We start from the raw sequence: 7,571 nt of genomic DNA, 5'->3' as shown, positions 1-7,571 counted from the left end.
TTGTGTATATAAGAGTAGATCACGCTGCAATGATGGAGATCTCATGAGATCAACTCTAGATCATCTCATTATAGATTAAGGCCTAAGGCCTAGTCCTGGATTAATCTAAACCCTGTCTGGGAATCAGACCATGAATGTGTAAATCAATAAATCTTGGTCTCGTGTTGACATTTCAGTTTATTATTGATTTGGTTCCTGATGTACGTTTGATTGTTTCAGATGTTTTTGTCAAACGTTTCTAAATAATAATGTATTCTTATACGTCAGGTATTTCAAAGCTTTTAAAACAAAAGCAGGATGTTGATGAAAGCGAGTTTCAGCGATGAGAAGTGATTTGTTTAATCTGAAGCCAACACCGAGTTTCCTGGCAAAGCACGAGAACAACTGGAATTCCTAAAGAATTCCACTGCTTTGATTTCGGCTCCAGGAAATCAAGACGCATTTCTACAGATCCAGCATCAGCTGTGAAACATCTAATGTGACCTCTTATTTTAGCATGGCCTGAGGGCACTGACCTAAGATCTGTTTCACAGACTTTCTTTTACCTCCCATCTTGTTGGAGAGCACAGATAATGGATTCGGTGTGTGTGAACTGAATCTCACTGCCAGACGCTGCTGGGATTTTAGTTGTTGATTTATGATGAGCGTTAGCAGATGTTGTAGTGTGGATGCAGATGTTAGTAATCGATGATCCAGCGGTTCTTTAATAAAGATAAACTTTAACTCTCGTTTGCTGCGAAGTTCAGATCGTGTTAACGGATTTACTCCGATTTATAGAAAGTTGTGAAATCTTTTAGCTTTGGTCACCCACACACAGAAACATCTACTCTGCCTTTCTTTTCTCTCTGACAGAGCATTTTGAGACACTTAAGCACAGCTTTTCTTCATCTTACAGATGTTGGGAGTAAATGTGAGTTGTGTGATTTATGCTGACGTTTCTATGGGAGTTGCAGCACAGGTGGGAACTCAAAGAGTCTTCAAATAAAAATAACTGTGCCTGTGGAATTCTGGGAAATTGCCTCTCCTGGAAAGATTTGACTGATTGTGATGATTAAAGAGCAGTTTGACAATTGCTAAAAAACTGATTTCGAATCAGTGGAAACAGTGTGTTAAAGCATTTCATTGTAACTCGTGTGAGATGATGTGAAACGCCAGAGAAAGAGACAACCGGACACATCTCTATTGCTGTATTTAACTGAACACTGAAGTATCTCAGTCATCCGTTTGCTCAGAATTCAGACACCGTATCCCACATTTCATTTAAATTCAGGCATTTGGTTTGATTTGTCAAGTGATTTGTCATAAGGAGGAAATAATACAAGACGTGCTTACATACCAAGATACAAGTTTTCACTATTCCCAAACAATATCAGTTATTAGTTTGTTTCTACAATACACTAGATTTCTATTAACAGTTATAATGATTTCTGTAATAAACATTTTTAGTTTATTAAAAACTAACCAAGTTTATCTTTGTCTAGGTTCTGGTTGAGTTTTTCTCCTCATAAAATAAAGTGACAGAGGTTGTTTATGTTTTGGGTATCTGAAGTTCACTGCAGGTCATGTTCACAAACTACACCTGATGAAGATTAAGTCTGTAGGGCGGGAACATTCGCTCTTTTATTTACTTTTTGTCTTTTTTGATGCTTTATTTCATTTTTCAGTATATGTTCTTACTAGTCCAAGTCATCTATTCTTTATTCTGCTATCCAGACTTTTGCTCTCTTCAGTGTTTGTCTGGGATTTTTTGCCCCTTTGTTATTAATGTGGACATATCATGAAAATATGACTTTAGGGCTATAATTGGGTCCCCAGTGCTTCTGTCAACCTAGTAAATGTAAAAAAAGAACAACCCAGTAACTTAGCTTTGGTAAACCATCCTCTGCAAGCATGTGAAAAAGTAGGTCATTGAAATTTGGTTCCCCCTGTGATGTCAGAAGGGGATAATACGCCCCCTTAAGGCCGTTTCACACGGTACGCGGCAACCGCGAGTGTTTAGTTCTTTTTCAATAGGAGACGTGCGGAAAGCGGCAAAACGGGGGCGGTTACAGAAGTGAAGCGGAGTTGGTCCACACGCCTTGCTCGTGCACCCAAAATCCTATTCCTTCTCCGGACATGGTACTTCATGACAGGCGCCATTGAAGATAAACATATTTGCACTAAATGCTGCACAAAACGCTTCCAATACAAGAAAAAAGCTGAAGCCGCGCGGCGATTTTGCTGCTTACCGCGTACCATGTGAAACGGCCTTAAATCTGCACTATCCAACCACGCCACTGGCATTTAATGCAGAGATCAACTCATTTGCATTTTAAAGGAAACACACAAAAACGGCCCATTTTTGCTCATGTTATAATAAATGATCTATATGCTATTTTGAGCTAAAACTTCACATACATACTATCTATAGGGACCTCAAAGATTTCTTTGGCATCTTAAAAAGGTCTTGTGAAATGTCCCCTTTAAGAGTTTGTTTCTGAGCCTTGAGTAACAGTAATGACTCCACAACACAACACAAACTCTCATGTATTAAATAAAGGTGTGTGTGTGTGCACACGCGCGTGCGTCTGTGTGTGCGTTCTTCAGGTGGTTTCTATTGAAACGTTGGTGGTAGAAATTCAGAGTGATGAAACCTATTTTGAAGTGGTTATGATGAAGATTTGTGGCTGTTTAACATCTGGTCTGATAGAAGTCGATCAGATTGATGATTTCAGTTGTGTGTTGCTGTAGGTTTGTGATAGATGATGAAACAGATTTACTATCCCAAATAAAAAATAACAGCTGGTAATGTGGCAGAAAGATTCCAGTCTAGCAGACGTCAGGATTGCGTCTTTGTTTAAACTCTCATCATATATTTGGGTGACATCTAAACACTTTCACACATTTGTTCCATATGTGCTTGAGAAACACACTGAGGCTCTGCTCCGGGTTGCCGTGGTGAACTCTGTGAATCTTCTGGTTGACTCTACACATGTAGAGAAAATATTGAAACAAATATTTATTTTCTTTGGAATGACATTCATTGTTGTTCACAATAAGAGCAGGATGGTGTATTGTAAACATGTCGACTCCTGTAAGCTGGCGTCTGGTGTCTCTTCTGCAACGAAATGTTTTCTTCTTCTGTTAAATGTGTGTGTGTGTGTGTGTGTCGCTGGCAGACACTGTTATCATGCGATGCTTTATATTAATATGCATAACTTTTCTCTGTTTGTACTTCTGCAGATTCATTTTTGTCTCCTGAGAAGGCGTTTGACGAGCAGTCGGCCCACCCAGAAGAGAGGTTTTTATGAACTCACAGACGTTCCTCTGTTGCTTTATCGGATCTGAGCCAAATCATATATACTGTCATACACACAAGTCGCTCTCCGCCCTCTTCCAAGCCAAATTAACGCCATCCAAGAAGAAACACGATTCCTTCGCTCAACAGAAATAAAAGACTCAATATGCAGTTGCCATCACATTCGCTCTCATAACAAAGATTTGCTGATGTTTTCCAGATGTGTTGGAATGAGAGCAAAAACTTCACCATCTGACTGTGAGGTGATGCCAACAAGACCTTCTGGCACATAAATATCATTATTAAAGGAAGAAAAAATCTACTGCCATAATATCACACAGACGCACATTATATTCTGATTGTGTGAGACACAAATGAGACTCATTGAAATCATTTTTTGGTGATTTTAATTCATTTGAAGTTGCTTTAGTTGTGTGTTTGTGCGTGTGTTGGGTTGTGTGTCTAGAAATACACACATACACACACATCAACATCTCACAGCCACAAGAACTGACACAGAACCTAAAGTTCTCACATGTGTTGTTCCTCGTGATTTCTTCAAAGTGTGTTGAACTTCAAACGCTCTGAATGTGTGTGTTGTAATGAGCAGCACATGTTCAACACATTGACTTAAATGCATTTACACCAAAAAAGTGTCAGTATACTGATGATGAAAAAGACAAACACTGGACTACAGGAACTGTCTGCAATGAGAAGAATATAAATGACTTTCGGTGAATTTATTATATTGGGGGAAATTTAGCTACTTATTTTCTGATTTCTGCATCATCTGACTCTCAAGTGTGTTATGCACCAAAAAAAATTCATTTTAGCAGAGTCCTGTCTCAACACCAATCTCTTTCTCAAACTTTTCCATGTGCACACAGAGCAAACTTGCAGACATTTCTTTTTTTCATTAGAAGTGAGTTTCTGGCTGTGTAGAGGGCTTTGCTAAGTAAAGAGAGAAACTAGTCCACCATTTTCAGCATCCTCAGCAACCCAAACATTATAGGGAAAAATTGAATCCACACATTTACAGTTCATACAGTATTCGTTTTATAATCCTGAACACAGGTGTTGGATCAGAGTAATCATCAGTTGCGGCCGTTGACTTCTTTTTTCGAAGGCGCGATGCGAAGTTCGTCACAACATGTATGTAGGTTCGTAATTTCAAAATATGTGTTCTGCGTGTCGAGTGAACCTATGTGCATCATGTATCTTGTCAAAATAAGTGCCTGCTGCTGATGCATCTAAAGGGTTTATTATAAAAGAGACGCTCGCAATCAGAGTTTAATGTTAAGGGAGTGACTTGTGTGTTTTTTGTGAACGCAAGCATCTCTTTTATCATAAACGGTTTTGACGTGTCTGCAGCAGGCACTTATTTTGACAAAACACGTGATGCACATGGTTCACATAACTCAAAAAACACACATGACACTCCGAACACATTTTGAATTTGTCGCGAGCCGTCACTGGTAACCACAGGTGTAGTTCATCACAATAAAGAGCACCTATTTTATCGCTTAAAAACAACGGTATTTTGTGTATTTGGTATAATACAATGTGTTTGCGTGGTTCAAAAAACACATTATTTTCCAAATACCGTACTTTTTGTTGCTCCAGATATCCCTGTCTTCCTTAAACGCTCAAATTTTGTAAAAGCTCACCGATCTGAAAAACGATTAGCTCTCAATGCAATACTGACAGGAGTTAATATCGTCTTTACTACCTTATCAATACGAGCCCAATCTGACCAAAAAAATGCAGATGACCAATCTGATAGATCAACTTTGCCAGCGTAGCTTGAGCAGAACATAACATATTGGTAAGGTAAGAATACTAAAACACGAAGCCATGTCTGCATTTGTGATTGTAGACAACAAACAACAAGCGCTACTCTGCCCTGCACAAAAATTGTTTGAGTCATGGTTTAGTCATGTAGTAGCTTTAAGCTGCATTCAGACTAGCAGCGACAAGCAGTAGCAGAGGGACGCAATCTCATTGATTTCAATGGAAGCCTGGCGACTTCTGGCGACACGAGCGACAGTTACCATTGGTGACTGATGGGGCGTGTCCAGTCCCAACAAAGTTGAGAAATGTTTAACTTTATGCAAATTATGAGAGACTTGCGTGATTGACTACCAATGAGAAAGAAGCAGTGGAGTTCACGTCATCCGTCTGTCGTCAGTTACCGGAGTGGACTTTACTAATTTGTGTATGACAACCAGATATAGAAACGCCTCTTTTGAAAGACACGAGCGACACACAGCGACAAAGTCGCTTATAATGTGAATGTACCTTTAGAAGGATCAAGACCCTGAACTGGGATGCACCCAGTATGAAGTAAATTCATTTGATTATCACAGCATCATCAGTCCAGATGTGAGGAATCTGATGCTCTTTCTGTTCTTGTGCTCCTCAGGTGTCACACAAGACAAGACCAAGTGCAAATCTCAAGCTGATTGTCTTGCTAAAGAATCACATTGTGCTGGATTCAGATTCTGTTGTTATTGTGAAGGATTTCTACAAGAGACAAACAATGAGACGGTTGACAAGTTTTTCATTTTACAGAGAATACGGAACATCAGCATATTTTATTGTGTGTGTGTGTGTGTGTGTGTGTGTGTGTGTGTGTGTGTGTGTGTGTGTGTGTGTGTGTGTGTGTGTGTGTGTGTGTGTGTGTGTGTGTGTGTGTGTGTGTGTGTGTGTGTGTGTGTGTGTGTGTGTGTGTGTGTGCGCGCACACGCATGCATGTAGCTGGCATTTTTCCTCTCACATTGCTTTGATTTGAGTTTCAATGGCTGCCAGAAAGATTTTCTGCCCAAAATAAATAAGAGTTGAGAGAAAGACAGTTTCGAGCGCCGACAATCTGACGCTCATCGTCTCAGTCTCTCTCATCCAAACAAATGTTCTCTAATTGGCTCATTTAAAAGAAAACTCCGCCTCTCTGCTGCAAGCTGTGTCCCCGCCCCCATTAGACTGAGCATCACAGCACTCCCCTTAAAAACAAGCTGGAAGAGATTTAAAGGGATAGTTCACTTTAAAATGAAAATTCTGTCATCATTTACTCATCCTCATGTTGTTCTAAACCTTTATGAATATTTTTTTTCTGATGAACACAAAAAAATATATTTTGAAAAATGATGGTAAACACACAGCAGTAAGTGACCATAGACTTCCATAGTAGGAAAAACATATTTTGGAAGGATTGTGATAAATGATGAAGAAAATATTTTGATAAATGATGGTAAGCACACAGTTTACGGTACCCATTAAATTCCATCATATTATTTTATTCCTACAATGGAAGTCTATGGTCACTTACTGCTGTGTGTTTACCATAATTTCTCAAAATATCTTCTTCTGTGTTCATCAAATGATGACAGAATTTTAATTTTAAAGTGAACGTTCCCTTTAACAGAAGTTTCCACGCTGAATGTGAATACTGGAGACTGGTGAGTAAAATAGTCTATTTATTAAGGTTATAAATGCCTGACATGATAATGATGTGTCCCGCAATGCACCATGCTGAACTTCACCCTCTGTTTCCAGTCTGATAGTACACTACAGAGATGTCAAATGTATTTTCATTTCAGATTTTTACAACGCATTGAGCAGTGTAGCATGAAATGATTTTCATTGGTGTTACTAAATATTTTAAGAATAATATGCAAGTCTATACTGTAAAGTAGGGGGGAGCAGAGAAAAACTTAATTTTAAAATATAATGTTTTATTCATAATATAAATTAATAATTTAAATTCTCAACATAATGCAACAGTATTAGCAGCGGGACAAAAGTAACACTTGTTCCTGTATATTATTTTAATATTCATGTATTGATATCTACATTTCTAAAAGTTTCTAGAAGTAAATGGGTGAAACTTTATTATTCCAAAAAGTAAGCAAATTATTATTATTATTATATTTGGTGGTCAGACGACACAAAAGTGAACTGAAGTAACAGCACTGTTATCAGCATCAGTGATAATTAGTGACATCACACGTTTGACCTTGGACCTTCTGTCTGACACTCTTGCATCTCTGTTGTTAAATGAGAATATAATGATGGTGAAGGGTCAGACGAAACTTTCACTCCTGTCTAATGAACCCCCTGTTGAGATCATTAGTTAACATAAGTCAACATCACAAACAAGATTTCAGTGATGGAGGTCAAAGCCGTGTGATGTTTGATCAGATAGAAAGATAAATGAAGATCACTTACAACACATGAGTTATCAACACCTGCAGTCATTACATTTCCATTAGTCTGTCTGTCTCTGTGTCTGTCTGTG

The sequence above is a fragment of the Paramisgurnus dabryanus genome, chromosome 1 (assembly GCF_030506205.2).
Source record: "Paramisgurnus dabryanus chromosome 1, PD_genome_1.1, whole genome shotgun sequence".
NCBI classification, from domain to species: Eukaryota; Metazoa; Chordata; class Actinopteri; order Cypriniformes; family Cobitidae; genus Paramisgurnus; species Paramisgurnus dabryanus.
The sequence above is the reverse complement of the archived record's forward strand: the minus strand, read 5'-3'. Positions refer to the sequence as shown.